We start from the raw sequence: 7,998 nt of genomic DNA on the forward strand, positions 1-7,998 counted from the left end.
TCAGCTGCCTATCTCAGCTCACATGTGCTTTGGGACCAGAGAGAAGACAGGAAGACCGACCAGGCCAGCTCTGGCCATGGCCCCTGGACACACTGTTGCCTCCCAACAAGGGGAAAAGCTGTCCCCAGAGAAACCATTGGGAAACCCAGCCATTGGGAGAAACACATGCTTGCCAGATCTCAGGCAGGCCAAGCCACCTGCTAGCGCCATCTAATGGCCAAGCTGACCAAGGTACTGAAGGAGAAACACAGTCAAGCAACTATGAGATGGAAAGAAATTTAAGGAAGTGTACATACTCCAGTACTGGCACACATGGGAAGGAAGGAAGGGAGGGAGGGAGGGAGGGAGGGAGGGAAACAGGGAGGGAGGGAGAGAGGGAGGGAGGGAGAGAGGGAGGGAAGGAAGGAAAGGAGGGAGGGAAGGAAGGAAGGAAGGAAGGAAGGAAGGAAGGAAGGAAGGAAGGAAGGAAGGAAACCTAGTCAGCAGGACTTGTTGCTGAACTGCAAATGGTACAGTACAACATGTGTGTGTACGTGTGCATTTGTGAGTTTGTAAGGACCAGGGTGGTGGCCTCATGATTCCCAGTGTGGGTGCTGCCAGCGAGCAGAGTCCCATTGCAGATGGCAGGGGTATAGCTATGGCAGGTGCCTTCCTCAGCATGGGTGTAAAGCACCCAGGAAACATCGTGTCATTATTTATGACGGGCTGTGCTTGAGGCATGTCATCTAAACCCATCATCTTTCTACCGTCATGCCCCCTCAAACTCCCACATGTGTCCCTTAGAAGCCCACACAGGCCTCCTCCATGCCCCCAATTTCTTTAAAAACATCTACCTCCTTACTCTGTACTTCATGGTCGCTGGAGGATAGAGGTGACTCAGGACTGGCTTCATCTCCTCCCACTGTTCCAAGGATTTTCCATTCAGATTTCTTCTCAAGACAGAAAAGCAGCCCCCCTCAAAAAAAAAAAAAAGCGGCTGAGAAAGTGGCTTCACAGTAGAGTGCTTGCCTAACATGCACAAAGCCCTGGGTTCTACTCCTTAGCACCACATAAACAGAAAAAGCCAGAAGTGGCACTGTGGCTCTAGTAGTAGAGTGCTAACCTTGAGCAAAAAGAAGCTCAGGACAGTTCTCAGGCCCTGAGTCCAAGCCCACAGGACTGGCAAAAAACAAAGGAGCCTGGGGATCATGGTTCAAAGCCAGCCTACATGGGAAAGTCCATGAGACTCTTTACTCCATTGAGCCACCAAAAAGCTGGGGTGGAGCGTGGCTCAAATGGTAGAAGGCCAGCTTTGAATGAAAAAGCTCAGGGTCAGCGACCAGGCTCCGAGTTCAAGTCCCAGGACAAGCGCTCTCTCTTTCTCTCTCTCTTGCTCACTCATGCACCAGTAAGTGGTACAGTCTGGAGCAGAATGTGGTATTTAGGGCACTTCTCTGACTGGGGGAGTAAGCACCCCGTTAAGTTTTCCAACACTCTGCATCTCAATTGCCTCACTCTTTTCTTGGCCCTATGAGGGTTGGAATTCTCCATAGATGCAGAAAATCAAGTAGAAGCCGGGAATGGTGGTGCTTGCCTATAATCCCAGCTATTCAGGAGGCAGAGGGAAGAAGATCCTGGTCTGAGGCTAGCCTAGGGCCAAAAGCAAGAGACTTTCTGCAAAATGAAGGAAACGGGGGATGAGGATTGGGGGATGTGGCTTAAGTAATAGAGTGCCTTTTAGGCAAAGGTATTCCTGTGTGTGTGTGTGTGTGTGTGTGTGGAGAGAGAGAGAGAGAGAGAGAGAGAGAGAGAGAGAGAGAGAGAGAGCACAGAATACACCTTAGAGGAACAGGAAAGCTATAGAAATTACTCTCATAGATGGCTTTGAGCTAATCCATCCCTGGGATTTCCAGTTAGCTTTGTGCATGTATGTCACAGAGAGAGAGAGAGAGAGAGAGAGAGAGAGAGAGAGAGAGAGAGAGAGAGAGAGAGAGAGAGAGAGAGAAACTCTCAGACTCAACCCAAAAGATCTCCAGATCCTCACAAGGTCAGGAGCCATCAGTGTGGAACTGCCCACTGGATCCACAAGTGAGTACAAAAGATAAGGCCACAGGACATGGTGGGAGGGATCCAGCTGGTGTGCTATAGTATATTCTAGAAAAAAAAATCTCCCCCACAGGGGGACAGGTGTGAGCCTTATGGTACTGGGGGGGGGGGGTGGGCTAAAAGCATCTCAGTGTCCTTTTCTGGGGGAGTAGGTATGAACAGTCTGGATGCCACCCTAAAATAATACAGCAGTTCGAATAGCCAAGTGAATGTCCACAGTGACAGATCTCAGAAATGTGGCGTGAAGTTTAAAAAAGAGAGGGGTGCAGGAGCCGGGGGCTCGCCTGTCATCCTAGCTACTCAGGAGGTTGAGATCTGAGGATCTTGGTTGGATGTCAGCCCAGGCAGGAAAATCTGTAAGACTCTTATCTCCAATTAACCACCAAAAAGAAAAAAAGAAAAGAAAGCTGGAATTGGAGGTGTGGTTCAAGTGGTAGAATGAAAAAGCCATGAACGAGCACAAAGCTCTGAATTCAAGCCCCACTGCATGCACACACACACACACACACACACACACACACACACACGTGCGTGCTTGCTCAAATCATTGGGTGCTGGGGGCTCCTGCCTGTCATCCTGGCTACTCAGGAGGCTGAGATCTGAGGATCACAGTTCAAAGCCAGCCCAGACAGGCACAAAATCTATGATACTCTTATCCTCAAAGAACCACCCAGAAAAATCTGGAAGTGGAGCTATGGCTCAAGTGCTGGAGCACTAGCGAGCCTTGGGCAGGAAAGCTCTGGAACAGTACCTAGGCCCTGGGGCTGGGAATATGGCTTCGCAGTAGAGTGCTTGCCTACCATGCACGAAGCCCCAGGTTCGATTCCTCAGCACCACATAAACAGAAAAGGCTGGAAATGGCGCTGTGGCTCAAGAGGTAGAGTGCTTGCCTTGAGCAAAAAGAAGCCAGGGACGGTGCCCAGGCCCTGAGTCCAAGCTGCGGGACTGGCCAAAAAAAACAAACAACAAAAATAAACAAAACTGACAGTACCTAGGCCCTGAGTTCAAGCCCCAGAACTGACATCAACACAAGAAAATCAAATAATAACCACAATGAGAACAACCATGACAAGACCCCAAGAGTTTATGGAATGGAAAGTTGTGTCAGTGAGGCAGCCTCATCTGCATACACTCTGAGCTCCCAGCCCAGGACAAGTATGGGGTCCCAACACCCCTCTGCCCCCCACCTCCCCACTCTCCCCCACCATGTTCCCCATGGCCTCAGGGATTTTAAAGTGAGCCAGGCCAAAGCTGTTCAGGGCATCCTCAGAGAGCAACTTCCAGTTTGGTGAGGCTGTATTTCAGTTTCCCTTTCCTATTCGGTTCAGTTCCGGTAAACCTAGCCACACCCACACCTGTTCACTCACCTGGGCCAGAGGCTGGATCCACCCAGCTGTGGGTGGTATTAACAACAAAGAAAAAAGAAAGGTGCTTATATTGGAGGGCTATGAAAACCTTCTTTGCCTTGAGCTATATCATAGAGGACCGCGCATAGAACCGCTGGCCTTGAGGTGGGGGCAGCCTGGGTAGCCAGCGATGCTTCCGGCGTGGTTCTCAGGGCCAGTGACTCTGTTTCTGGCTATTGTTACAGGATAGTCTGTCCCCATTTCCAGGGTCCTGGCAATCTGTCCAGGCTGCCGTCTCAGCAGCTTCTGATCTCTAGAGCTAGAAGCCTTCCAAAAGAGGTTTGGTGAGTCTGATTCTATTAAAGCTGTTGCTTGGCACTGGGCTAACCTCTCACTTCTGCTATGGGATAGCCTCTAACCCTTCCAGCTAGCGTCAACTTCATTTTTACTTTTCTTCTTTTTTTCCTTCTGATCCTGGGGCTTCTTAACCTCAGGATCTGGGTGCTTCCCCTCAGCCTCTTTGTGCTCAAGGCTGAGGGCTCTACCCCTTGAGCCACCGTGCCACTTCTAGATTTTTCTAAGTTGTTTATTGGCGATAAGAATTTTAAGGGCTTTCCTGGCTGGGATAGCTTTGGTCTGGAAAGATCTCAGCCTCCTGAGTCAGCAGGCTTGTAGGAGTGAGCCACCAGTGCCTGGCTTAACTTCTATCTTTTGTTCTAGGGATTCAACTCAAGACTCCTGCCAGGTCAACTCGATGTATGTGTATGTCTGTGAATGGATAAATAGATGGACTTGAACTCAGGGCCTTATACTCTCACTTAGCTTTTTTCACTCCGAGGCTAGTGCTCTACCACTTGTGCCATGCCTCCAGTCCAGCTTTTTGGCCGGTTAATTGGAAATAAGAGTCTCTTGGGTATTTCTACCCTGTCTGACTTTGAATTGTGACCCTCTAGATCTCAGCCTCCTGAGTCACTAGGATCACAGGTGTGAGCCCCCAGCGCCGGGCCTCCCCCTTCCTGCTTGTTGCTATGAGCTAGCCTCCACCCTCCTGTGTGGACTAACCTGGGCCCTGCTTTCCAGGAACCGTGGCTCTAGGGAAAGGATGTCAAGTGCAGCACCACCTACCTCTTTCCCAGAGTCTGGATCCTGCAAGAGCTACTCGTGAGTGGAGGGCTCGCAGGCACCCCCCCCCCCCCCAGGCCTTTCCCTGCTCTCTGGCCTCCTGAAGTGACCCCGTCCCTGTCTTCATCTCATCCCACTGTCTGGCCACTTCCATGGGTTCTTCACACAACCTTCTTACTCTCAGTCTAATCTAGATCCTCCTGTTCTCCTCCTCTCTGTCTCTCTGAGACAAAGTCTCGATATGCATCCCTGTTTTACCTTGAACTTGAGATCTTCCCGCCTCCACCTTCTTAGTGCAGTGATTACAGTTGAGCACTACTTTGCTCAGCTCATGTCTCTTTTTCTTTATCCTATGGCCCCAGTCTGTCCCCCATCTGTTCTTCTTCTCCCTGCTCCGTCTTCCTGGGCCCTATCCTTCTCTTCCCACTCCCTGGTCTCCCTCCCTGCCCTCCCGTCATCTGTCCCCCTGCCCTGTGCTGCTGGGGTGTCCTCTGGGATGCCCAGACTCCCCAGCTGCCACTGGTGCATATCTCACTTGCCTTCTGCTTTTTCTCCTCTCATCTCTCTCTTTCTCTCTTTTTCTTTCTTTCTTTCTTTTCTTTCTTTTTTTTTTTTTTTTTGTCAGTTGTGGGGTTTGAACTCAGGGTCTGGGCCCTGTCCCTTAGCTTTTTTGCTCAAAGCTAGCACTCTACCACAATGAACCACAGCGCCACTTCCAGTTTTCTGGTGGTTCATTGGAGATAAGAGTCGCATGGACTTTCCCGCCTGGGCCGGCTTTGAACCGTGATCCTTAGAACTCATCCTCCTGAGTAGCAAGGATGACAGGCGTGAGCCACCAGTGCCTGGCTTCCTCTCACTCTTCCTTCTTTCTCTGGTGTCTACCCCTGACTTCCACCACCTGCCCCTTGAGCCTGTCCTAACCCCCCCCCAGCCTCCCTCACTGAGCCTCCCCTCCTCTGTCCCCCTCAGGTGTGGGAGCGCCCCGAGGCCCTGCTGAGCTGGCCCTCACACTGCAGGTCCTGGGCTCTGTGGCTGAGCCTGCCCTGCGGGACACCCTGGAGCAGCCGCTCAACACCCTGCGCCACATCCACTCCCAACTCCAGGCCTGTGTGAGTCCTGAGCCCAGGCTCTCCCCAGGTTGGGGTTTTGATCCCCGGTGGCCCCTGGGGCCCAGGCCTGGCCTCACCCCCACTGTACTGTGTCCTCAGGCCCAGGCTCAGCCCTCAGCCAGCCCCAGGCCCCCCAGCCGCCACCTGTCCCACTGGCTGCACAGGCTCCAGGCCGCCCCGAAAAAGGTGAGGGGCTGGTCGTGGGGTGGACTGCAGGGGGGGGGGGTGGACAGCAGTGCCTGGGTCCCAAGCTTCGATGGCCCTGACCCCTCCCCTGTGTGACAGGAGTCTCCAGGCTGCCTGCTGGCCTCTGTCACCTCCAACCTGCTGCATCTCCTCATCCGGGACCTGAGCTGTGTCACCGAGAGGCCTTGTAGGTCAAATAATGTGAACCTATCCCCAGCTCATCTGGGGGACCCCTGCACCCTATGTATGCCCTGGTCCTCACCCTGCCTTAAGTTTTTTCCTCCCTCCCCCTATTTACAGCCTAGTCTTAAGACTATAACTGAGTTTATTTTTCTACTTGTATATAAATAAACAGAAAAAAAAATTAATAAACCCACAACAACCTCGGCTGCTTGTGTGGCGTGTGATGGTGGCCGTGGGTCTGAACGTGAATGTCAGTGTGTGTTGTTGGCATGTGCCTGACTTCTGTGATTGTGTGTCCAAGTGAGATTCTCCCCAAACCTGGGGCTAACCAAAGTTGCATTATGATGCACATTCATGTACACCTAGTGTGTGTGTGTGTGTGTGTGTGCAGGTACACGCGTTGACTGCGTGTACCTAAGACAGATCAAGAGCTATTTACCACTCAGCATGCATTATCTGATAAAAAAAAAAAATGACCAATGAAGAACCAGAGCCTGAAGCCAACGGCTCCCGCCCAACATCCTAGCTCCTTAAGAGGCTGAGATCTGGGAATCGCAGTTCCAACCCAGCCCATGCAGAAAAGTCCGTGAGACTCCTACCTCCAATAAGCTAGCAGAAGCTCTGAAGTGGAGGTGTGGCTTCAGTAAAAGAGTGCCAGCCTTGATTGAAAAAAGCTAAAAGGTAGTACCAGGTTCTGAGTTCAAGCCCTAGTACTGGCACACAAAAAAAAAAAAAAAAAAAAAGCAAAAAGGAACCAAGATCTTTGCATTTCTAGTCACAGACTTTTTGTTTTTTGGTCAGACACTGAGGTTGAACTCAGAGCCTGGGCACTGTTCCTGAGTTGTTTTGCTCAAAGCTAGTGCTTTAACATTTGAGCCACAGCGCCATTTCCAATTTTTTGGTGGTTCATTGGAGGTAAGAGTCTCACAGACTTTCCTGTCTGGGCTGGCTTCAAACTGTGATCCTCAGATCTCAGGCTCCTGAGTAGCTAGGATGACAGGTGTGAGCCACCCAGTGCCCACTTCAATTTATTTCATTTATTTGGTCAGTCATGGGACTTGCTCGAGTGCTGTTCCTGAGCTTTTGTGTTCAAGGCTATGGCTCTACCACTTGAGTCACACCTCCACTTCTGACTTTTTATTTTTGGTGGTTCATTGGAGATTAGAGTCTCACGGGTTTTTCTTGCCCATGCTGGCCTCAAACTTCAATCCTCAAATCTCAGCCTCCTGAGTAGCTAGAATGACAGGTGTGAGCCAGCAGCACCCAGCTTGTCCCAGACATTAGATGAGATCTTGCTTATTATGTGAGCAACTGAATTTGCTGGGTTGTTCGCCTGGATTGTTCCTCCCCCTCTGCCCCCAACATGTAGCCCAGAAGGTTTGCCAACCCAGCCTGACTGCTGTGAGCATGTAGTGTCCAGGTGTCACAGTGACTGTCATGCTACGTGTGGCTGGGCCACCAGGGCGGGCTGAGGGGGGAGCCTCCATGCCTGGGATTCTCCTAGGCTATGTAGCTGCCCTTGCTGCCTCCCACCCGGTCTGCCCAGCTCTGTCCTCCTCCCTCCTTCTCTGTTGCTATTTCTGTCTTCCCCTCCTTCTCTCCAGGCCTCAGGGGGCCCCTGGCTGGCTAGAAGCCTTCCTCTTCCCTCGGAACTAGAAGGAGTTTAAACTGCAGGGGCTGTGCTAGCCCTGAGACCCCATCAGCCCCCAACTGGAGGGCTTGGCCTGTGAGCTCCCCTCTATCCCACTCCATCCCCCTTCCCATTGTCCTCTCAGCCACCAGAAGATCTTTATTTGGGGTGGGGGGGGGGGGGGGTTGTCAGCCCTGGGGCTTGAACTCAGGGCCTGAGTGCTGTCCCTGAGCTTTTTTGCTCAAGGCTGGTGCTCTACCACTTTGAGCTACAGCAATACTTGTAGCTTCTTTGGTAGTTTTTGGAGATAAGCGTCTCATGGACTTTTCTGTCCCAG

The 7,998-nt window shown here is 51.7% G+C and overlaps 1 pseudogene; it reads left to right on the top strand.

The window, feature by feature from the left end:
- Positions 1–213: 213 nt before the first annotated feature.
- Positions 214–6,153, top strand: LOC125338937 (annotated as a pseudogene).
- Positions 6,154–7,998: the final 1,845 nt, after the last annotated feature.

The sequence above is a fragment of the Perognathus longimembris genome, chromosome 20 (assembly GCF_023159225.1).
Source record: "Perognathus longimembris pacificus isolate PPM17 chromosome 20, ASM2315922v1, whole genome shotgun sequence".
Classification (NCBI taxonomy): Eukaryota; Metazoa; Chordata; class Mammalia; order Rodentia; family Heteromyidae; genus Perognathus; species Perognathus longimembris.